Source organism: Nomascus leucogenys, chromosome 13 (genome assembly GCF_006542625.1).
Source record: "Nomascus leucogenys isolate Asia chromosome 13, Asia_NLE_v1, whole genome shotgun sequence".
Lineage (NCBI taxonomy): Eukaryota > Metazoa > Chordata > Mammalia > Primates > Hylobatidae > Nomascus > Nomascus leucogenys.
The window spans coordinates 87,783,969-87,808,576 of NC_044393.1; the positions used below are offsets into that span (position 1 = coordinate 87,783,969).

At 45.1% G+C, this 24,608-nt stretch overlaps 1 protein-coding gene across 2 annotated transcripts in view; it reads right to left on the bottom strand.

The window, feature by feature from the left end:
* Positions 1-24,608, bottom strand: part of ATP6V0A4 (ATPase H+ transporting V0 subunit a4) — a 92,306-nt gene that overhangs the window by 65,670 nt on the left and 2,028 nt on the right. The window contains exon 1 of one of the 2 annotated variants that reach the window (XM_003261398.2): positions 882-1,102. The exons of the other annotated variant lie outside the window; for it this stretch is intronic. The gene's annotated coding sequence lies outside the window, so the exon portion shown is untranslated. Of the gene's footprint in view, positions 1-881; positions 1,103-24,608 lie in introns of those variants that run through there. 2 annotated transcript variants of the gene reach the window in all.

Sequence of the window (24,608 nt, forward strand, 5' to 3'; positions counted from 1 at the left end):
CTCTTTGCAATGGTGAAATTGAAGGCCACATGAGAGCCAAGGGAGGAGGAGGGCACAGAAGCTGTTCCCAAAGATCCTCCCGATGGCCCTACTGCTGCCAAACCACACTGTTTCCCCCCAGGTCAACCTTCTGGAAGAACTTCCACACCTCCAGAGTAGATTTAATTTTATCACGTACAGAGTATCCACTGTGTGCTCGATACTGGGCCTACCCATTGTCCCAGTTCACACAGGACCAACTCTAAAGTCCTCGAGCTGGCCAGCCAAAGGCTGCATGTGCTGGCCTCCTCTGTGTCCTCCTCCAGCTTTGGCCTCTCCAGGGAACCTGCATTTCTCCCAGCTCCCACCCCCTTCAGGCCCTTCGCGCAGGCTTTCCCCTGGGTTTGGAACCTCAATATCCTCCTCTCCACCGTCCATCCCACGCCCCGCATGACCCTGTCACTCCTCCAGTCTCCAGGTAAGGATCTTCTTCCGCCACCTAACACCCCCAGCTCCCTCAAGGAGCTGAGCCCGCTCCTACATGCCTCCAGAAGAGCAATCATTTGCAATCGCTTGTTTAACTGCCTGGATTCCCCACACACAAACCAGTGAAGTCCACCAGGCTAGAACCATGCCCTCTTTCCACTCCCACACCGGTCTAGGTCAATAGCACTACAAAGTGGGCACTCCAGAAGCAATATCCCATGTATGGACCAGAGGATGAACATCATCCCTCAGGAAGTGCACATGGTCTGGGCCCACATTTGTGCCTTTTGACACCAAGATGAATTCAAAGCTTTCCTACTGCCCTGTCTAGTAATTACAGCCAAGTGAACATAGACCAGAGACCCAAGGCATTCACTTCATGCAGATCAAAAGCACAGCATCAACACCCTTCTTACCCCAGCTTCCTCCAGGTGGGTCCTGGGTCGGGATCTGGGGCAGACAGTGGTTTCCCCAACTTGATGCACGGAGCAGGGAGCCCCAAGTCTGGCAGCCCTCCGTGCTTGCTAGCAGTCCTGGGCGGAGCAGCAGCTGGTGAATCCGCAGGTGGCTTCCCCGCAGCGCCCCTCCCGGCTCCTTCTCCTCCCAGGCTCCCAAAGAGCCAGGAGGCAGCTCTGTTGTATCAACACTGGCCTGTTGTGGGTGAGGACAAACCTGCCCCACCGGCCAGCCTGCTCAGCCCCCGCCCCACCTGTGCCCTCTGCCATGACCTTAAGTTCCCAGCAGGAAGCATTCATTTATTTTCTAATGAAAGTAACTTGCCCCTCAGGGAGCTGAAGGTTGAGGACAAGATTCCTGGAGGCCTTAGAAGGACCCCAGTAAGCCAAAACATCCCTTGAATTTGTAAAAATGAAATAACTTTTAAAAATAATTTTGGGGGCCAGGCGCAGTGGCTCACGCCGGTAATTCCGGCACTTTGGGAGGCTGAGGTGGGCGGATCATTTGAGGTCAGGAGTTTGAGACTAGCCTGGCCAGCATGGTGAAATCCTGTCTCTACTAAAAATACGAAAAAATGAGCAGAGTGTGGCGACGAGTGCCTGTAAGCCCAGCTACTCAGGAGGCAGAGGCAGGAGAATCGCTTGAACCCAGGAGGCAGAGGTTGCAGTGAGCCTAGCTCACGCAACTACACTCCAGCCTGGGCAACAGAGCCAGACTCCATCTCAAAAATAAATAAATAAATAAATATATATATACACATATATACACATATATGTATATATACGCATATATGTGTATATATGCGTATATATACACATGTATGTGTATATATGCGTGTATATACACATGTATGTGTATATACGTGTATATACACGTATATGTGTATATACGTGTATATACACGTATATGTGTATATGTGTATATATACATATGTGTATATATACATATATGTGTATATACGTGTATATATACATATATGTGTATATATGTGTATATATAAATGAAAAAATTAAAATAGTTTTGGAAAATAAAAAATATCACACTCACCATCCTATCAACTATTAACCAAAACACTCTACTTTCAAAGGAAAATAGAAGACTCCTTATGAAATGCCCAATGGCTAAAATTCAGCTTCCGCTGTGGCCCAGATAAAAAGAAACAGAAGCAAATGTGGTATGTGCCCTTTTCCTTTGGAGGGGTCTTGTCTTTTCCTATTTAATTGACAGAGGGTGTGAGGCGCAGAACAAACCAATTAGGTTCATTTCTCTTGCCCAGGGGTGGCGCGGCTGCAATAGCCACCTGCGTTTGTTTGAATGAGCTTTGCTTCTCCAGGGCGGTGCACAGATCCCCCACAGGGACTCTCCCCGCCAGTGAGCCTTAGAAGGTACCCCACAATGAGTGAGAGGGGTGCTTTTTTTTTAACTTTTTAGTATGGAAAAACTGAAACACCTGCAAACGTACAGAAAATAGTACAGGGAACCCTATGTACACATCACTTGACCGCACCAGTTTGTGAATGTTCTATCATCCACACCCCACCCACTTCCCCTCCCCACCTCTGATTATTTGGAAGCAAATCCCATACATCATATTATTTCTTTCAAAATATTTCAGCATGTATCTCTAAAAGATAAGGATTCTTTTATACACACACATACACAAACACACATAAAATACCAGTCACTCCTAAAATTCAATAATTCTTAAATTTGCCTTAATATCAAATATCCCGTCAGGATTCAAGTTTCCTACGTTGTCTGAGATTTGCACTTTTTTTTAAGAGACAGGGTCTTGTTGTGTTGTCCAGGCTGGAGTGTGGTGGCGCAAACACAGCTCACTGCAGCCTCAACCTCCTGGGCTCAAGCGATCCTCCCACCTCAGCCTCCTGAGTAGCTAGGACTACAGGTGTGCGTCACTATGATTGGCTGATTTTTTTTTTTTTTTTTTGAGACAGAGTCTCTCGCTCTGTCGCCCAGGCTGGAGTGCAGTGGTGCTATCTCGGCTCACTGCAAGCTCCGCCTCCTGGGTTCACGCCATTCTCCTGCCTCAGCCTTCTGAGTAGCTGGGACTACAGGCGCCTGCCACCAACGCCTGGCTAATTTTTTGTATTTTTAGTAGAGACGGGGTTTCACCATGTTAGCCAGGATGGTCTCGATCTCCTGACCTTGTGATCTGCCCGCCTCAGCCTCCCAAAGTGCTGATATTACAGGCGTGAGTCACCGTGCCCGGCGATTGGCTGATTTTTTTATTTTAATTTTTATAAAATACGACAACATAAAGACAGGGTATCACTATGTTGCCCAGGCTGGCCTCCAGCTCCTGGCCTACAAGTAATCCTCCCACCTCCGCCTCCCAAAGTGCTGGGATTACAGGTATGAACCACCATGCCTCGCCAAGACTTGCATTTTTAATAAGCTCCTCAGGTGATACTTGTGCATGATTCAATTAGAACCATTGTTTAGAGAACACAGAGTGAGAAATCAAACTTTAGGCTGGGAAGCAGCAGGGAGGAGCTGTAGGCGGTTTGGGAAAATCAGCTAAGCTGATGCAGCGATTGTGAACCTGGGGCAGTGGAGGCCCAGCCCTCTGAGGGAGCACCTGCTCTGTAACCTGGAGGAAAGGAGCTGCTTGGGTTTCTTGAGAGGCGGAGCTCGGCTGCACCCACCCATCCCGCCAGGGCAGATCTGTCCAAGAATCCAGACTCACCTGGACGAAGTTCCAAAGGCTGAACTCAAGATTTGCAAAGAAGAGCAGGAAGATAAGAACTGAAAACTGCAAAAGGCATTCCCAGTGTTGATTCTACCTCTCCCTTCATATGAGCTCCGGAGGCACTAGGAGCCCTGGCCTCAATTCGTGCCTCCCTCCCCTCTGCACTTCACCCTCCCACCTCTCATCCTGCTCTTCCCCAAGGCAGGTGTTTGCTGTGTCTCCCAGTCAGTGGGTGGGGCAGTAGTTTTCAAATGTCTGGGTGCTCAGAACCACTCAGGAACACGTGGAGAAAAGAGTATATCCTAATGGTTAAGAGCAGAGGCTCCAGCCCAACTACTGGAGTCAAGATCCCAGCTCTGCCATTTACCATGCGTGACCTTGGGAAAGCTATTTAACCTCAGGGCCTCAGTGACCTTATCTGAAAAACAGAAGAGGCTTACTTAGAAAGTGGAAGTATAGGCTGGGCGTGGTGGCTCACGCCTGTAATCCCAGCAGTTTGGGAGCCTGAGGCAGGAGGATCACTTTGAGGCCAGGAGTTCAAGACCAGCCTGGCCAACATGGTGAAAACCCCCTTCTCTACTAATATTACAAATTTAGCCAGGTGTGGTGGCGTGTGCCTGTAATCCCAGCTACTCGTGAGGCTGAGGCACGAGAATCGCTTGAACCCGGGAAGTGGAGGTTGCAGTGAGCCGAGATCGCACCACAGCACTCCAGCCTAAAAGACACAGCGAGACTCCGTCTCAAAAAAAAAAACAACAAAAAAAGTATGTGTATGGTATGTCAGAGTAGGAGGCAGGGGCCAAGCCATGCCCCAAGTCTGCTGGGCCAATAAGGAATTTGAATTTTATTCCAATAGCATTGGGAAGCCCTTGGGAAACTTTAAGCAGGGAAATGGCATGACCTGGTTCACATTTTTAAAAATATTATGGCTGGGCGCAGTGGCTCACGCCTGTCATCCCAGCACTTTGGGAGGCTGAGGTGGGTGGATCACCTGAGGTCGGGAGTTCAAGACCAGCCTGGCCAACACGGTGAAATCCCGTCTCTACTAAAAATACAAAAAATTAGCTGGGCTTGGTGGCACATGCCTGTAATCCCAGCTACTCAGGAGGCTGAAGCAGGAGAATAGCTGAACCTGGAAGGAGGAGGTTGCAGGGAGCCGAGATCGTGCCATTGCACCCCAGCCTGGGCAAAGAGAGGGAAACTCCGTCTCAAAGAAAAGAAAAATACACACACACACACACACACACACACACACACACACACATATATACATATATATATATTACTTTGGCTTCTGCATCTGGAAAAAGGGAGTAGAAATACTTTTTCTTCCCAACCAGTAAAAATAAAAACCCTGTACAGTATATATACAGCAAACATAAGCAGACTATGAAAGCTGGACAGAAGATAGACCCTCTAGGAATCACAAGATGCAAGAAACAACAGAGGTGCATTCTCTGGGTTTTCTTGTTACTTCCTACAGGTTGAGCATCCCTAATCTGAAAATTCAAAATCAGAAATGCTCCAAAATCCCAAACTCTGAGCACCAACATGACACCACAAGTGGAAAATTTCACTGACTTCATGTGACAGGTCGCAATCAAAACCAGGCACACAACACATATTTCATTCAGAGTCCTCAAGGGAAAAATAAAATTACCTTCATGCTATGTGCATAAGGTATATATGAACATACATGAGGCTGGGCGTGGTGGGTCATGCCTGTAATCCCAGCCCTTTGGGAGGCCAAGGTGGGCAGATTACTTGAGGTCAGGAATTCGAGACAAGCCTGGCCAACATGGTGAAACACCGTCTTTACTAAAAATACAAAAAAATTAGTGGGGCATGGTGGTGGGTGCCTGTAGTCCCAGCTACATAGGAGGCTGAGGCAGGAGAATCGCTTGAACCCAGGAGGCAAAGTTTGCAGTGAGCCGAGATTGCACCACTGCACTCTGGCCTGGGCGACAGAGTGAGACTGTCTCAAAAACAAAAAAAACTCATACATGACTTTTGTGTTTAGACTTGGGTCCCATCCCCAAGACATCTCATTTTATATATATATATATATATATATATATATATATATGCAAATATTCCAAAATCTGAAAAAATCTGAAATCTAAAACACTTCTGATCCGAGCATTTCAGATAAGGGACAGATAATCAATCTGTATATTCCAGACTCAGTGCGGCAGAAGCCAGTACACGTGCAGCAGAAAAGTTCCAAAGAAAGCCTGCTCACTCTAGCAAAAGGACCAGGAAAGGGGCAGTCTGCCAAGAAAGAAAACTTTCAGACAATAGTCACTCAAATCCAGTTAAATGCCACAGAAAAAACTATGGCCCTGACCCCCACCCCATTGCCAGCAAAGCCCAAGGAGGGAGCCTAGACTTCCAGGCCGAGTGGGGAGTCTGAACTTCAGCCCCACTCTGTGGTAATAAGGCTTCCTTGTTCGCCCCTGTTGGGGGTGTCAGAAGAAACCTAATCAGAACTTTTACCCGCATCCATTGGTAACAAACGCTTCCTCCCCCATCATTGATGGTGAAGATCACATGCGGAGCAGTAATGAGGCATCTCTGTTCCTCCAGCCCCGGTGGTAGCAGCAGAGATCTCATGAATAGAAGAATGAAGTGGGAGAAACACTCTACCCAACTTCAAGACTTACTGTACAGCACCAGTAATCAAGACTGTGGTATTGGGCCAGGCGCGATGGCTCGAGCCTATAATCCCAGCATTTTGGGAGGCCAAGACAGGTGGATTGCTTGAGCCCAGGAGTTTCAGACCAGCCTGGGCAACACAGTGAGACCATCATCTCTACAAATAATCATAATAAAAATATTAGCCAGGTTTGGGGTGTGTGCCTGTGATCCCAGCTACTTGGGAGGCCGACTTGGGAGGATTACTTGAGCCTGGGGAGGTCGAGGCTGCAGTGAGCCATGATCATGCCACTGCACTCCAGCCGGGGTGACAAAGTGAGACCCTGTCTTAAAAAAAAAAAAAAGACTGTGATATTGGTGGAAGGATAGACATGTAGATGGAATATCTACCTTCTTTACTCAGTCTACCCGTTCAAATGCTAATCTATTCAAGAAATACCCTCACAGGCACATCCAGAAACAATGTTTAACCAGCTATGTGGACATCGCTTAGCTCACTCAAGTTGACCATAAAATTAACCTTTCCAAGTCCAACCCTTGTCAACTTGGCACCTGTACACAACTCTTAAACCACCCTCAATCTCCAAATAAAGACAATGACAGGGTCATAATTCTACCATGATACGACTAAAAATGCACTAATCTCTTCCCCAGAAGAGGAGGTAAACTGCTTGAGTGGTGTTTACTCTTCTCCTGATACCCCATAACTTCATTACTGTGATGTAAAATTAACAATAAATACTGGTATAAAATCAATACATCTTATGTCTCATGATAAGAGGAAAAGAGAGAAAACAGATATTTGCTTAATATGTGTATATATATGCACGAGTGTGTTCATAAAAAATAAGGGAAAAGATACTGATCGACAATGATAGTCTTTGTTTCTGGAACTGGCGATGTGGTTGCATCTGGTATTTATTACTACCTATACTACAGAATACCTGTTCTTTTTTTTTTTTTTTTTTTTTGAGATGGAGTCTCACTGTCGCCCAGGGTGGAGTGCAGTGGCGCGATCTCTGCTCACTGCAGACTCCGCCCCCCGGGATTCACGCCATTCTCCTGCCTCAGCCTCCCGAGTAGCTGGGACTACAGGCGCCCACCACCTCGCCCTGCTAATTTTTTGTATTTTTAGTAGAGACGGGGTTTCACCATGTTAGCCAGGATGGTCTCGATCTCCTACCTTGTGATCCGCCCGCCTCGGCCTCCCAAAGTGTTCGGATTACAGGCGTGAGCCACTGCGCCCGGCCTACAGAATACCTGTTCTATATTCCCTTTACCTTCAGCAAGCACCTCAGCTGGTTGTGGTTCTCTACCTGGAAGAGTGACCCAAATTTTCATTCCTGAAGAGTGTGGGCCATTTGTAGTTCTGCCTGGGTTGTGTTGTTGCAGTTTCTCATCGACCTTAATTATAGAGCAAGGTCATACTAAGAGATGCAGTAAAGCAGCAATCCTCAACCTTTTTGGCACCAGGGACCTGTTTTGTGGAAGACAGTTTTTCCACGGATGGGGGTTGGGGGATGGTTTGGGGATTAAACTGTTCCATCTCAGATCACCAGACATCAGATTTGTAAGGAACACACAACCTAGATTCTTCTCATGCACAGTTCACAGTAGGGTTCACGCTCCTCTGAGGATCTAATGGTGCTGCTGACACGACAGGAGGTGGAGGCTCAGGTGGAAATGCCCACTCCCCTCCAGCTATGTGGCCTGGTTCCTAACAGGCCATGGACTGGTACCGGTCTATGGACCTCCCGGTACCATAGCTGACTGATCACCCCAGGGAATAGTGCCATCTTGAGGGTTCAGAGTTGATCTCTACTGCTGGCAGATTGGGCACTCAGCAGTGGCGATAGCCAGGTTAGCCTTGATGAATGGAAGTCCATGTTGCTGAGCCCACGCACAACCTCCATCCCTGCCACTGTAGCCACTTTGTTCATGAGCCCATTGGGCAATGTCAGGGATGGCTGGGGAAAGAGAGTTTGAGACCAACCTGGGCAACATAGTGAGGCCTCATCTCTATGAAAAATAAACAAAAATTAGCTGGGCGTGGTGGTGCATGCCTGTGCTTCCAGCTACTTGAAAGCTGAGGTGAGAAGATCACTTGATCCCAGGAGGTTGAGACTGCTATGATCCGGGATTATGCCACTGCACTCCAGCCTGGGTGAAAGAGCCAGACTTTGTCTCAAAAAGAAAAAATTAAAAAAAAATTTTTTTAAAGAAATTTCACGGAGACAGAAGGCCCCTAAATTTTTGTCTGATTTATTTCCCACCCTCTGACATCCAAATGTCTTATCAATAAGTCTACAATAGTTGTTATTCTTGCTCACTAGGTCCAATCAGTGTATTGTCATCAGTGTAATAGACCGCTGTGATATTTTTTTTTTTTTTTTTTTTTTTTTTTTTTTTTTTTTTTTTTTTTTTGAGACGGAGTCTCGCTCTGTCGCCCAGGCTGGAGTGCAGTGGCACAATCTCGGCTCACTGCAAGCTCCGCCTCCCGGGTTCACGCCATTCTCCTGCCTCAGCCTCTCCGAGTAGCTGGGACTACAGGCGCCCGCCACCACGCCCGGCTAATTTTTTGTATTTTTAGTAGAGACGGGGTTTCACCGTGGTCTCGATCCCCTGACCTCGTGATCCGCCCGCCTCGGCCTCCCAAAGTGCTAGGATTACAAGCGTGAGCCACCGCGCCCGGCCGACCGCTGTGATATTTTATAGACAGGAGAGATGATTAAGACCCTTGCAAACTAAATTATGACACAAGGCTAGCGAGTTGATATTCCTCCGAGGTAGTACCGTGAAAGTGTATTGCTGGCCTTGCCAGCTAAAAGCACTCTGCTTCTGCTGGTCCTTATGAACAGGTATGGAGAAAAAGGGATTTGTTATACAAAAAATTCCAGGAAGGCTTTTTTTGGTTGATTCTTTCCGATTTTCTTTTTTTTTCTTTTTCTTTTTTTGTAGACGAGTCTCGCTGTTATCACCGAGGCTGGAGTGCAGTGGCGCAATCTTGGCTCACTGCAGCCTCCACTCTCCCGGGTTCAAACAATCTTCTGCCTCAGCCTCCCGAGTAGCTGGGATTACAGGTGCCTGCTACCACGCCTGGCTAATTATTTTGTACTTTTAGTAGAGACAGGGTTTCACCATCTTGGCTAGGCTGGTCTTGAACTCCTGATCTCGTGATCCACCCACCTTGGCCTCCCAAAGTGCTGGGATTACAGGTGTGAGCCACCGCACCCGGCCTCTTTCAGATTTTCTATATAGGCAATGAAGTCATCTGTGAATAAAATTTTATGTCTTCCTTCCTAATCAGTATAGTTTTCATTTCCTTTTCTTATAGCATTAGTTAGGACTCCAGTATGATGTGAAATGGAGTGAGGGAGAATGTCCTTGCCTTGTTCCTAATCTTCTCAGCAATTTTTTTTAAAGAAATTTTTTCTTTTTTTTTTTGTAGTGTTTGGGTCTCACAATGTTGCCAAGGCTTATCTCAAACCCCTGGCCTCAAGCAATTCTCCCACCTTGGCCTCCCAAAGTGCTGGGATTACAGGTATGAGCCACTGCACCTGGACCCCAATAATTCTTAACAGTGTAAAGAGGACCTGAGACGAAAACATTGGACAACCGCTAGCCCAGGGACCGCAGAATTGGGTGTATGAGTTTCCTAGGACTGTGGTAGCAGAGTGCCATAAACTGGGTGGCTTCACCAAAAGAAATGTATTATCTCAGCCCTGAAAGTTAGAAGTCTGAAATCAAGGTGCCATGCAGGGCTGGTTCCCTCTGAAGGCTGTGAGGAAGAATCTTCCAGCTCTCTTACCTGGCTGCTGGTGGTTGCTGGAAATCTTTGGCATTCCTTGGCTTGCAGAAGCATCACTCCAATCTATGCCTTCACCTTCACATATGGGTGTCTGTGTCCAAATCCCTTTTCATAAGGACACCAGTCATATTGGATTAGGGGCCCACCTCACTCTGCTATAAACTCATCTTAACTAATTATCTCTGCAAAGACCCTGTTTCCAAATACGGCCACATTCTCAGATCCTCAGGATTAGAACTACAACATATGAATGGAACGGGGTGGCACACTTCAACCCACAACGAGGGAGAGGCAATGGAGGTCCAAGCCTGAATACAGAGAAATTCCAGGATTTCAAGGCTGCACAGAGGAGACAAACAAGACACAGAGGGAGGAGGATAATCAGAAGAATGAGAACTCAAAAGAAGAAAACGTCTTGAGAATCATGGAGTGTTCATGAAGGGGAGAGCTGAGAAAGATCTGGAGGTTACTGGGGACCCCGTGGATCCACTTCGATGGAGTGAAATGGGCAGGATTCTGGGGACTCAGAGAAAGTCAGTGGCTGGTGAAGAAAAGATGGGCATAGAAATTGGCTGGGCATGGTGGCTCACGCCTGTAATCCCAGCATTTTGGGAGGCCGAGGCAGTTGGATCGCCTGAGGTCAGGAGTTCAAGACCAGCCTGGCCAACATAGTGAAACCCCTTCTCTACTAAAAATACAAAAATTAGCCGGGCGTGGTAGCAGACGCCTGTAATCCCAGCTACTCGGGAGGCTGAGGAAGGAGAATTGCTTGAACCCAAGAGACGGAGGTTGCAGTGAGCCGAGATCACACCACTGCACTTCAGCCTGGGGGACAGAGCAAGACTCCATTCAAAAAAAAAGATGGGCACAGAAATCAACTACAGCTTTCTTTTAAAAACACCTACTGTGAAGAGAAAGGAGGGAGCAGGGCAGAAGCTGAAGAGGTAATGAAGCAACAGGACAGGGTTTTATTTATTTATTTTCAGGAGAAGAGACAGTCGATAACTTCCCCTCCCCAAATTCTGTGAGTTCTAGTTGGGAGATACATCTAGAAAATGGGAACCATGGCTGGGTACAGTGGCTCACACCTATAACCTCAGCACTATGGGAGATCAAGGTGGGAGTATTGCTTGAGGCCAGGAGATCAAGACCAGTCTGGGCAACATAGCAAGACCCTGTCTTTATTTAAAAATTTTTTTTTAATTAAAAATTTAAAAAATGAGGCCAGGCACATGGCTCATGTCTGTAATTCTATCATGTTAGGAGGCTGAAGCAGGAGGATCACTTGAGCCCAGGAGTTTGAGACCAGCATGGGCAGCATAGTGAGAAATCATCTCTACAAAAAATTTAAAAATTAGCCAGGCAGAGTGGTACACACTTGTAGTCCCAGCTACTCAGGAGGCTGAGGCAGGAGAATCACTTGAGCTCGGGAGTGCAAGGCCACAGTGAGCCATGATTGTGCCACTGCACTCCAGCCAAGGAAAATAACTTTTAAAATGGGAACTCCTACTTTTTCTTGCCCATGATGTACATCTGAGACAATCTCTTTGAACCATGACATCTGTGACATTTCTCTAGAAGTTTCCTGTCTGAGCTCAATTTTTTTATGTGCAACATTTCATAGCATTGTTGATTCTTGGAAAGTTGAAATAGGCCAAGCATTAGCAAACACAGTCCAATTTGTCCAAAATCAGAGTAAATTTTCCAAGTTCCCTACCGTGAACCTCAAGAGTAAAGGAAGAAAGAAAGGAGGAGAGAAGAACCAAACATAGCTCTGGCTCCCAAAAGGGTGTCCATTGGCAGGTAAGATATAGATGATTTAGTCCAATCCACTCCTGCAGAAAAGTAAGGCACAGTGAGGCTAAGTGACTTGCCCAAAGCCAGATAATACAGCCTTATTTCTCTAATTATTTGTGTCATTGAATTTTTTAAAAAGAAAGTAGTCCTACTGTGAATCATTAAACATTTTATATACGTACATATATATATATATGTATGTATATATATATATTTTTTTTTTTGAGATGGAGTCTCGCTGTGTTGCACAGGCTGGGGTGCAGTGGCACAATCTTGGCTCACTGCAAGCTCCGCCTCCCAGGTTCACGCCATTCTCCGGCCTCAGCCTCCCGAGTAGCTGGGACTACAGGCTCCCGCCACCACACCCAGCTAGTTTTTTGTATTTTTAGTAGAGACGGGGTTTCACCATGTTAGCCAGGGTGGGCTCGATCTCCTGACCTCGTCATCTGCCCACCTTGGCCTCCCATAGTGCTGGGATTACAGGCGTGAGCCACTGTGCCCGGCCTAAACATAATATTTTTATATACTCTCAAAGTCAACTCAATACTTTGAAGGAAAATAATATTTAAATTCAGCATTAGGTCTTGAGAGAAACAACTTTCTTAGAGCAGAATCAATCCTCTGTATTATCCAAATAAACATTGCTTTTGACATTTGGTGTTTCAAGCCACTGTTCCCATTCTTTAGACAAGTCTGGGGCACACTGCCAGTTCCAAAAGCTTTACACTTGGCCTCAAAGTTCCTTGGCAAAGCACTTTCATGCCCTGAGGACTTTCTACAGAATGGCTCTTGAGGGTGAAGAGATGAGTATTCCACTTACGTGCCTTTAAAGCGGGCATTCCTTTAGCACAGGGCTTCCTGTGTTCTCGTATCCTTGTACCCAGGATTAGGAAAATATTGTGCACAATCACATGTTCAGTGTACAAGATCAATTTACAGGAGGAGATCATTGTAATTTAGAAAATGACAAAGGATAAATAGAGAGCCAGCTAAAATGTTTGCAAGGAATTTAATCCAAAAATAATAATCAAGCTGGAAAAGTAACAATCTGACTTTTCTAAAAACAGCATCTGATTTTTCTGAACTGAATTCCCTCCAGAGAGCCTTCATTCAAATAATTGATTTTATCATCCACTCAAGCTGAATACTTCTTACTTTCTTTCTTTCTTTCTTTTTTTTTTTTTTTGAGTGGAGTCTTGCTCTGTCACCCAGGCTGGAGTGTAGTGTCATGATCTCAGCTCACTGCAACCTCCACCTCCTGGATTCAAGTGATTCTTCTGCCTCAGCCTCTTGAATAGCTAGGACTACAGGTGTGCACCACCATGCCTGACTAATTTTTTCTATTTTTAGTAGAGACAGGGTTTTACCATGTTGGCCAGGCTGGTCTCGAACTCCTGACCTCAAGCAATCCACCTGCCTTGGCCTCCCAAAGTGCTGGGATTATAGGTGTGAGCTACTGCACCCAGCCAAGCTGAATATTTCTTCACTGTTGGCCAGGCACTGACTTTGCCACCCACCATCCTTTACTATATGCACTCATAAAGTGTTTGAGACAGAAAAGAATGATTTGAGGTTGCTAAAAAAAAGAGGGAATGACATTCAACTTCCTCCATTTTATGCACACACACACGCACACACACACGTGCAACTGAATGCAATTCATTGATAGTAAGGTCCAAGAGTTCATGAATCAGCACACTGAGATCAAATCTACGGATGCTGGAACCAGGATCATCCCTGCCATGCACATTTCCACTTCCTCCTGGCCACGACTTTTTCCAGGAATGTGTCTCAGTGCTCACTGCTGCCATCCAACGCCAGTGGAGCACTCCCTGCTGTTCTACCACTTTCTGTCCTCTAGATGACGTCCTAGGACACAGAGCCCTCCCAGTGGCTCTCAGACAGCTCCACTCTCCTCTGCTCTCCACTCCTCCCCACACCCCTCAGCACACGACCACCTCATTCCTTAGGAAAAGGTCCTCCTCCACCACGGAGCCCTCCAGCTTCCCTCTTCTCCACCTAGTGTACCTTGGCTGTGTCTCTCTTTCTCTTCTTCTCTTCAGAGCAAAGCTGCTTTACATTCCTTTCATTCCTGTCTTCACTTGCCACGTCATGGAGGAACTGGAAATGAGATTGGGCTGGGCACAATGGCTCATGCCTATAATCCCAACACTGTGGGAGGCCGAGGTGGGAGGATTGCTTGACCCCAGGAGTCTGAAACCACCCTGGGCAACATAGCAAGACTCTGTCTCTACAAAAAATAAACGTAGCTGGCCTTCGTGGCATGCATCTGTAGTCCCAGCTACTCAGGAGGCTGAGGTGGGAGGATCGCTTGAGCCAGGGAGGTCAAGGCTGCAGTGAACGAAGATTGCACCACTGCACTCCAGCCTGGGTGACAGAGTGAGACCTTGTCTCAGGAAAAAAAAAAAAGAGAGATAACAGAATGCCCTGAAGTTTATCATGGATGGATTTTTTACCTATAGCCTAAGGTGAGAGAGAGAGACAGAGAGAAAGAGAGAGATTCTCCCTATGTAGCCCAGGCTGGTCTCAAACTCCTGGGCTCAAGCAACCCTCCCACCTCAGCCTCCCAAAGTGCTGGGATTACAGGCATGAGCCACCACACCTGGCGCTAGCCTAAGTTTTTCACTTAGGAGCACCTCCCCAGTTATTTGCCTTTTCTATAATAATATTTACTCCCAATTACACAAGTAAGTTTCTTATCACGATTTCCACCTCCACTTTCTAAGAAAGAAAAAAAAAGAATTTAAACGTACTAGCTTGTTTCTCTTCTTTCTCCATTTAATATCCTGCATTGACTAAAGAGTCATAGAAATCTACGACTGGAAGAAACTTTGAGATCGCCTGATTCAGTCTCCTGACTTTAGAGATGAGAAAACAGAACTCCAGAGAGTGGATGCAATTTGCCCAAGGTCTCGCAGGCAATTGGTGGCAGAGCTGGAAGCAGAACCCAGGGCTCTGCATTTCAGGGTCTTTTCAGGCCATCACGGTAGCTTTCCAGTTGTTTCTCACAGGACTTAACACCCCTTTGTGTTAGGAACTATACATAGCAAAACCCCTTCTGGGCATCACGTATCCCCTCTGCAGAGTCCTGCGGACCCCAGAGAAAAGTCTCCCCACAAAGGATGGAATGCATAATTCCCCCAGATTTTTCCCCTTGTGTTCCCCTCCTAGAAAGTTGCATCGACACCAAGGTTACATGACTTCTCCAAGGTCACACTCCAAGTGACAACATGAAAACTGGAATCCAGGACTCTTGACTCAGGATTCTTGTGTTCCCAACCAACCAACCTAGAGGCAGCTTGGACAAGAGAAGATGAGGAGCTAGGCATGGTGGTGCATACTTGCAGCCCGAGCTACTAAGGAGGCTGAGGTGGGAGGATCACTTGAGCCCAGGAGTTCGAGGCTGTAATACAGTGTGATTGCACCTGCAAATAGCCACTGTACTCCAACCTAGGCAACACTTTGTCTCTAAATAAATACACAAATAAAATGAAACATATGGACAAAGCATTTTCAAAAAAAGAAAAAACAGGCCAGGTGCAGTGACTCACACCTGTAATCCCAGCATTTCCAGAGACTGAGGTGGGAGGGTCGCTTGAGCCCAGGAGTTTGAGACTAGCCTGGGTAACAGAGCAAGACCTCATCTCTACTAAAAATAAAAAATATTAGCTGGGTGTGGTGGTACATGCCTGTAGTCCCAGCTACTCAGGAGGCTGAGGCAGGAGGATGGCTTGAGACCTAGGAGGTAGAGGCTACAGTGAATTGTGATCGCACCACTGCACTCCATCCTGGGCAATAGAGTGAGATTCTGTCTTAAAAAAGGAAAAAGAAAAAAAGAGAAAGAGAATGAAGGGAAGTTATAGAAGAGGCCAGAAAACACAGTGAGAGAGGGGTCTTTGGATGTTGGGAAGACAGGTCCAAACAATCATTGACTTGACTATCTGGTTCCCTTCGGTTTTATGTGAACAAAACTGGAGAAGAAAAATTGGTGGAATATTTATCACAAACCTGCAGCTTATTTCCAAAAACTTTAGCTTAAAGTTACTCTTTGAGAACAAACCTCTCTGTTTGTTAAACAAAAGATGAATCTGACCACATGCTCAGATTGTTGTGCCAACAGAAATATTTTGCACAAATGATAAGAGTAATTGTAGGGAACCAGAAATTGCCAATCATAGAGTTGAGAGCTGAAAAGCCCTCCCTTCCAACTGTTTATTAACTTCACCTTAAAATGCCCTTACTTGTTTGATGCCAGTAACTCACAAACTTTTCTACCTGAGCTATCCCACAGAAGAGCTGGCTGTCTTAAAAATTAGTAAGAAACCAGTCCCTTGAGGCATTTAAGCAGAAGTCCAACTAACAACCTTAAGAAGCAGGACAGGTCAAATGCAGCTATACCAAACTCTATAATATCCTACTTTCTTTACAGGAAAGTCATATGGTTTGGCTTGTGTCCCCACCCAAATCTCATCTTGAATTGTAGCTCCCATAATTCCCACTTGTCATGGGAGGGACCCAGTGGGAGGTAATTGAATCATGGGGGCAGGTCTTTCCTGTGCTGTTCTCATTATAGGAAATGAGTCTCACAAGATCTGATGGTTTTATAAATGGGAGTTCCCCTGCACATGCTTTCTTGCCTGCCACCATGTAAGACGTGCCTTTGCTTCTCCTTTGCCTTCTGCCATGATTGTGAGTCCTCCCCAGCCATGTGGAACTGTGAGTTCATTAAACCTCTTTTCTTTACAAATTATCCAGTCTTGGATATGTCTTTATTAGCAGCGTGAGAACAGATTAATTCAGAGGGCATTCTTCCAAGGTTAAAAATTGGCCCGGATGGTCTCTGAGGTCCTTTTCCAACACTGAGATTCTAATTGCAATCCGATGTTATATCTGTATCTTCTTTCTAGTCTTCTTTGTGTTCTGACCATTCGTGGATATGTCTGTACATTCCGTTGTGACCATGAGCACTCCAAGAGCTGAGGCTACCATAGGCAGTAATCTGCACCATGTGAAACTTAAAGGTTTTTTTTTTTTTTTTTTTTTTTTTTTTGTCTTTTTGTCTTTTTTTCTTTTTGAGACAGAGTCTCGCTCTGTTGCCCAGGCTGGAGTGCAGTGGTGTGATCTCGGCTCACTGCAAACTCTGCCTCCTGGGTTCAAGCGATTCTTCTGCCTCACCCTCCCGAGTAGCTGGGATTACAGGTGCCCACCAACACGCCCGGCTAGTTTTTGTATTTTTAGTAGAGATGGGGTTTTACCATATTGGCCAGGCTGGTCTTGAACTCCTGACCTCAAGTGATCCACCCACCTCGGCCTCCCAAAGTGCTAGGATTACAGGCGTGAGCCACCATGCCTGGCCAGCTTGTTTTTTTAGTGGAAAAGAAGATTCCCTGATACTGAACATTTTTCCCAGGTAATGGGACAGATATGTAAAATCTATCTGCTTCATTGTGTCTATATTGCTTTCCTGTGAAATAATCTCTAAGAATGTATTAACTTAGGCCAGGTGCAGTGGCTCACGCCTGTAATCCCAGCACTTTGAGAGGCCGAGGCTGGTGAATCACCTGAGGTTGGGAGTTTGAGACGAGCCTGATCAACATGGAGAAATCTGTCTCTACTAAAAATACAAAATTAGCTGGGCATGGTGGTGCATGCCTGTGATCCCAGCTACTCGGGAGGCTGAGGCAGAAGAATTGCTTGAACCTGGGAAGCGGAGGTGGCGGTGAGCCGAGATCGCGCCATTGCACTCCAGCTTGGGCAACAAGAGCGAAACTCCATCTCAAACAACAACAACAACAACAAAATTAGCAGGGCATAATGGCAGGTGCCTGTAATCCCAGCTACTCGGGAGGCTGAGACACCAGAATCACTTGAACCCGGGAGGCAGAGGTTGCAGTGAGCCTAGATTGCACAATCGCACTCCAGCCTGGGCAACAGAGCAAGACTCTGTCTCAAAAAAAAAAAAAATATTAACTTGATTTTATTTCTTGATCATAAAAATAATACACACATTCATTATTTTAAAATGGAAACACAAAAAAGTATTAAAAACAAAATTAAAACCACCCAAAACTGTACATCCTAGCTATGATCACTACTAACAATTTGAGAGGATTCATTCCAAACATTTTTCATTGTATATGTGTATATATTACAAAACTGGAATTACATTGACATAAAGATTTATATCCTGCTTTTTCTGTTTTGTATACTATGGCAAATGTTTTCCCAAGTAATTAAATGTTACCCAAGAATGTTTTTTGTTGCTGTTGTTGCTGTTGTTTTTTTGAGATGGAGTCTTGCTCTGTAAACCAGGCTGGAGAGCAGTGGCATGATCTCAGCTCACTGCAACCTCTGCCTCTTGGGTTCAAGCGATTCCCCTGCCTCCAGCCTCCTGAGTAGCTGGGATTACAGGCACACACCACCAGGACTGGCTAATTTTTGTATTTTTAGTAGAGATGGGGTTTTGTCGCATTGGCCAGGCTGGTCTCAAACTCCTGACCTCCGGTGATCAGCCCACCTTGGCCTTCCAAAATGCTGGGATTATAGGTGTGAGCCACCATACCCAGTCCCAAAAATGGTTTTAAAAGCTACCCTTTATTTCATTATAAGCTGCTTCTAAGCTTTCACTTTTACCAACATTGTAATATTGAGATGGAGAACTTTGGATATGCATTTTTGTGCTCATCTTTGGTTATTTCCTTGGGGATAAAATTTCTAAAGGGCTACACCATAGAAGGAAAGGTATCCAAAATAAACTGACACACATCGTCTCAATTCCTGAGACTGGAATGACATGATAGCAGATTTTTGTTGCCCCCAAGCACTCGATTAAAGCAACAACAAAAAAAATCATGTCTACAGGAAGAAAGCATTATCCTAGGTCTCAGGTTATTTCTATAAACAATTGTGTGTAATTGCAATTTTGCCCACAATAAAAAATAACCAGGTATGCAAAGAAACATGACCACATGAATGAAAACAGCAGAAATAATAGACAATGGAAATAAACGAATGGGAAAAGAATGGCAAAGACTGAGGTCATCAGACACAGATTTTAAAGGAATTTTATCCCCTCTGTTTATGAAGATGAAGAACAGGACTGAATAGTTTAGCAGAAAAAAATATATAAAAAAGAACAGAATGGAAATTCTGGAACTAAAACTAAGATAATGGAAATTAAGAACCCAATGGGTAGTTATAAAAGAGGATTAGACACAGATGACAAGAGATTTAATAAAAGATTGAGCAAAGGCAATATCCAGAGTAAAACATAGAAAAACAAAAAGATAAAGAATAAAGAAGAAGGTAAGAGAATTACAGGATGGAGTGGAAAGATCTAACCTATGTGTCATCAGTCACAAAAAGAGAGGAGAGAATGGTGCACAAGTAGTATTTGATGGCTGAGAAGTTTTCAAAACTTATTAATAACATCAAGCTCCAGGCCGGGAAGGGTGGCTTATGCCTGTAATCCCAGCACTTTGGAAGGCCAAGGTGAGCAGATCACGAGGTCAGGAGTTTGAGACTAGCCTTGCCCACATAGGGAAACCCCGTCTCTACTTAAAAATGCAAAATTAGGTGGGCATGGTGGTGTGTGCCTGTAATCCCAGCTACTCAGGAGGCTGAGGCAGGAGAATCGCTTGAACCCAGGAGGTGGAGGTTGCAGTGAGCCGAGATTGTGCCATTGCCCTCCAGCCTGGGCAACAGAGTGAGACTTCGTCTCAAAAAATAATAATAATAAAATAAAATAAATAACATCAAGCGGCATATTCAATTGCCTACAAACCCCAAAGAGGACAAAAAAGGAATGCATACTTGAGCACATCAGAGTAAAACTGCCGAAAACCAAAGACAAGGAAAATTTTAAAGACAGCCAAAGAAATAAAAGAGGCAAATTATCTGCAAGGGAGCCCCAGTGAGGTGGACAGTTCTCAACAGAAACAGTGGTAGTCAAAAGAAATGAAATGTTACCTTTAAAGCACTGAAAGAAAATATCTGCCAACCTTACATTTTGTACCCAATGAAGGTAATTTCCAAGAATGAAGGAAGACTAAAAGCATATCTGGACAAACAGAATAACGTGTTAATCGCTCCACTGATGGAATACTAAATGGTATTCTTCAAAGAGAAGGAAAATGATTGCAGATGGAAGACCAGACATGCAGAAATAAATTAAGAACAATAAACTGGTAAATATGTAAACAAATTTAATAAATTTCACTCATATTCACTTGGAAAAAATAATGACTTATTGAGTTAAAAAGTATGTATATAACTAACATACATGACTATAATGGTATAAAAATCAGGAGTGGGTAGGCCGGGTGTGGTGGCTCACGCCTGTAATCCCAGCACTTCGGGAGACCAAGGCGGGCAGATCACGAGGTCAGGAGATCGAGACCATCCGGGCTAACACAGTGAAACCCCATCTCTACTAAAAATACAAAAAATTAGCCTGGTGCGGTGGCGGGCACCTGTAGTCCCAGCTACTCGGGAGGCTGAGGCGGGAGAATGGCGTGAACCCAGGAGGCGGAGCTTGCAGTGAGCCGAGATCACACCACTGTACTCCAGCCTGGGCGACAGAGACTCCGTTTCAAAAAAAAAAAAAATCAGGAGTGGATAAATAGAGTTAAAGTTTTGAGGGCTTCATATTATCTATGAAGGTGGTAAAAGTGTCAATTAATAGACTTTGATATGTTAAGAATGCACTTGTAAGAACATATATTCAGGGTAACTTGGATCTATGCTCCTGGGTTGCAGAATAAAATAATCTTAAAAAACAACAACAAAAAATCTCTACAAAATGGAATAACAAAATAACTCAATCCAAAAGTAGTGAGAAGAAAGAGAAAAGGAACATAAGCTAGATGGGAAGAGTAGAGAGCACTTGGTAAGATGATAGATTGATTGATTTGTTTGTTTTTAAATTTTAGAGACAAGGCCTCACTCTGTCACCCAGTCTGGAGTGTAGTGACTCCATCATGGCTCCCTGCCATCTCGGATATCCTGGGCTCAAGCAATCCTCCTATCTCAGCCTCCTGAGTAGCTGGGACCACAGGCTTGCATCACCAAACTCACGTTTTTTGTTGTTGTTGTTGTTGTTTGTTTTTGTAGCAACAGAGTTTCACTGTGTTGCCCAGGCTGGTCTCACAGTCCTGGGCTCAAGAAATCCTCCCATCTCGACCTCCCAAAGTGTTGGGATTACAGGTGTAAGCCACTGGCCCAGCCAGTAGAATGATAGATTTAAGCCTAAACATGTCAGTAAATACATCAAATGTAAATAGATTAAGTGGCCAAATTGAAGACAAAAATTGTCGGACTGGGTTTTTTTAAAAAAAAATTCAACACTGTATTTTCTCATAAGATACGTATCTGAAACACCGTACAGAGTTTTAGAAAAGTTGAAAGTAATATGATGGGAAAATGAGTTAGCATGCCAAACAAAACACAAGAAACCTGTTATAGCTATAGCAATATCAGACAAAGTAAAGTTTATGGCAAAAAGCATTACTAGAGATAAAGAAGACTGGGTGCAGTGGCTCACACCTATAATCCCAGCACTTTGGGAGGCTGAGACGGGAGTCTCACCTCAGGTCAGGAGTTCGAGACCAGCCTGGCCAACATGGTGAAACCAAATGGTGAAACCTGTCTCTACCAAAAATACAAAAATTACCCGGGTGTGGTGGCACATGCCTGTAATCCCAGCTATTCGGGAGTCTGAGGAAGGAGAATCGCTTGGACCTGGGAGGTGAAAGTTGCAGTGAGCCGAGATCACGCCACTGCACTCCAGCCTGGGCGACAGAGAGAGACTTCATCTCAAAAAAAACAGAGACGAGGGATATTACAAAATGATTTTTTTAAAAGAAGGTTCAATTTGCCAGGCAGGTGTCAAAATTCTGTATTTGTTTGTACCTCAATTACAGCCTCAAATATTTAATGCAAAACTTGACAAAACTACAGGGAAGAAAGAAACCCGCAATCATCTCTGTATTCAACAGAATAATTAGACCAAATTTTTAAAAGACAGGAAAAATACAGACGTTCTGAACCACACAATTAGCATCTTGATCTAATGGACTTACCCGGAACACTGACCCCACAACTGCACGAGACATTCTTTTCAAGAGCCACAAAAATTGGTCATATGGTGTCTTTTAAATAACATCAAAAAATAGAAATCATCAAAGTATATTCGCAGATCACAGTGCAACTAAGCTAAAAATCAATAACAAAAAAATAACTGGAAAACCTCCATATGTTTGGAAATTAAGAAATATACTTCAGAGAAGATGGGAGGGAATAAGATACAGGACCCAGGTGGAAGGTTGCTTTCGCCAAGAGGAAGGACCCCCTTTTTGTTAACCTCCGCATGTCTGGACCATAGCTGCACCGCCTCCCAGTGCAATTTTGAACAAGCTAAATTAGTCATCCTGGGAAGTGTTCAAAAATGATTCCAAATGGTGGACTCCAGGACTTCCTTGCTGACTTTCTTACTTTGATCAACTAACTCTATGGCATGATCTTAACAGCTGTAGTTCTCAAGGTTTCCTAAAAGGGAACCTCTTGTTCTCTCCAAATTACAGACCCATCACTGAGGGGCAGGGAGTGAGGTTAACTCCTCCACAAACTAAGTGCTGCTCAGGTCAACATCTAGATGTTTTGGTCCCACAACCACCCAGAGCCTGACATTATTTTGTACAAACAGATCCTGACAGAGCCAGGAGCTAGAAGAGCCGTCAACCCCATCTCTGTGAGGGAGCTGGGGCTTGGCAGGCACAGGCTTGGTTAGGGCCACCATTCTCCTCTGAATGGAGTTTGGGTTAACCGGAGATGAAAAACCCAAGTTCAAGGTCAGAGGTCTTTTCCCCCGAGATGGACAGGAGGCAACGGGCCCTATCAGCATCACAAGAGAAGCTTCATTAACATGAAATATTCTTCCCTGGGCCATTCCAGGCCACAGACTGCAGGTTTTCCATCTTTTAGCTCTGGAAACTCTCTGCCTACTTCTTTTCTTTTTCACGTGAAATCTCATCAGGGATAACAGATGAGATTGGAAGCAGTGAGAACCGTGGAATCTCACTCTCTTGGCTACCCCTCTCTCCAACCACCACCATGGTGCCTGGCCACAGACATTTCAGCCTGAACTTTTAAAATAGTATGTGTAATCAAATACCTATCTCACCCATTAAAAAAAAAAAAAAGTCTTGAGAAAGTCTAGCTTTAAGTAAGGCTACTTCCTGGTACACGCTCCAAAGTAAACCTGATACAAAATGTATGAGTGAGGAAACGGGCCACATGGAGTTATTAGTTGTAGACCTGCTAAAAACAGCAAATACTGGCGACACTCGTAAAGCAAAAAGTGGCCACACACACACGGCCCTTTCTTTGGGGTTAACAGTTATCACTGGCCAGTCCAGCCCACCCCTACTTTTTTTTTTTTTTTTTTTTTGAGACAGAGTCTCGCTCTTTTGCGCAGGCTGGAGTGCAGTGGCACAATCACGGTTCACTACAACCTCCACCTCCCCAGTTCAAGTGATTCTCCTGCCTCAGCCTCCCAAGTAGCTGGGATTACAGGCATGCACCACCTTGGCTGGCTAATATTTCTGTATTTTTTTAGTAGAGATGGGGTTTCACCATGTTGGCCAGGCTGGTCTCGAACTCCTGACCTCAAATGATCCGCCTGCCTCAGTTTCCCAAAGTGCTGGGATTACAGGCATGAGCCACCCTGCCTGCCCCAGCCTATACTATTTTAGAATAACAAAGTTCTTCCATCTGTAGATAGGAGAATGTTTATCCTACAAACAGCTCATCTAAAACAGTCTGACATCACATAACAATGATAAAATAGGGAGGGAGGACCAACACATTATCCCCCTCCTCCACATCCACCGCTTGCCAGAATAGCTTTCCCTGATAAGACTTGATAGGATGGTCTCAGCTTAGGCTACAGATGCTGTTCAATCCACCACTACAATAACCCCAGGCAGGCCATCTTACATATTTGTATACCTCAGGTTCCGATTCCATAGGAGGGACAGGCTCTGCTCACGTCAAACACATTAAAATGCACCCAGCGTCCCACGTTAAATCGTTTCCGTTTAAACATTTCAAGTGAACTGTGTAACTTTGCTTTTGAAACAACTATTTATTTTGCCCAGTTTTTGGTTGTTCAAATTTTTGTTTGTTTGGGGACAGGGTCTCACTGTGTCACCCAGGCTGGAGTGCAGTGGTGCCATCTCAGCTCACTGCAGCCTCGACCTGCTGGGCTCAAGTGATCCTGCCACCTCAGCCTCCTGAGTAGCTGAGACTACAGGTGCACACCACCATACCCAAGTAATTTTTTGTGGGTTTTTATTTTTGCAGAGGCAGGGTCTTACTATGTTGTGCAGGCTGGTCTTGAACTCCCTGGCTCAAGTGATCTTCCCACCTTGGCCTCCCAAAGTGTTGGGATGACAGGCATGTGCCGATATGCCTGGTCTGTTGTTCAAATTTTGGATCTGAGAATATTTTCTCAGGTCTCACACATTTTGGAGATCCTTGAAAATCTTGGGGATTCCATGCACTGCTGTTATCCCTAGTATCCATTGGATAAATCAGTCCTGCCCTGTGAAGCTCACTGCAGGGTTTACTTGTGAGGAAAACATTGAGGACAGCATTTGTTCTACTAAGCAGTGTCCTCTCATGGGGACCTTGAGTTCC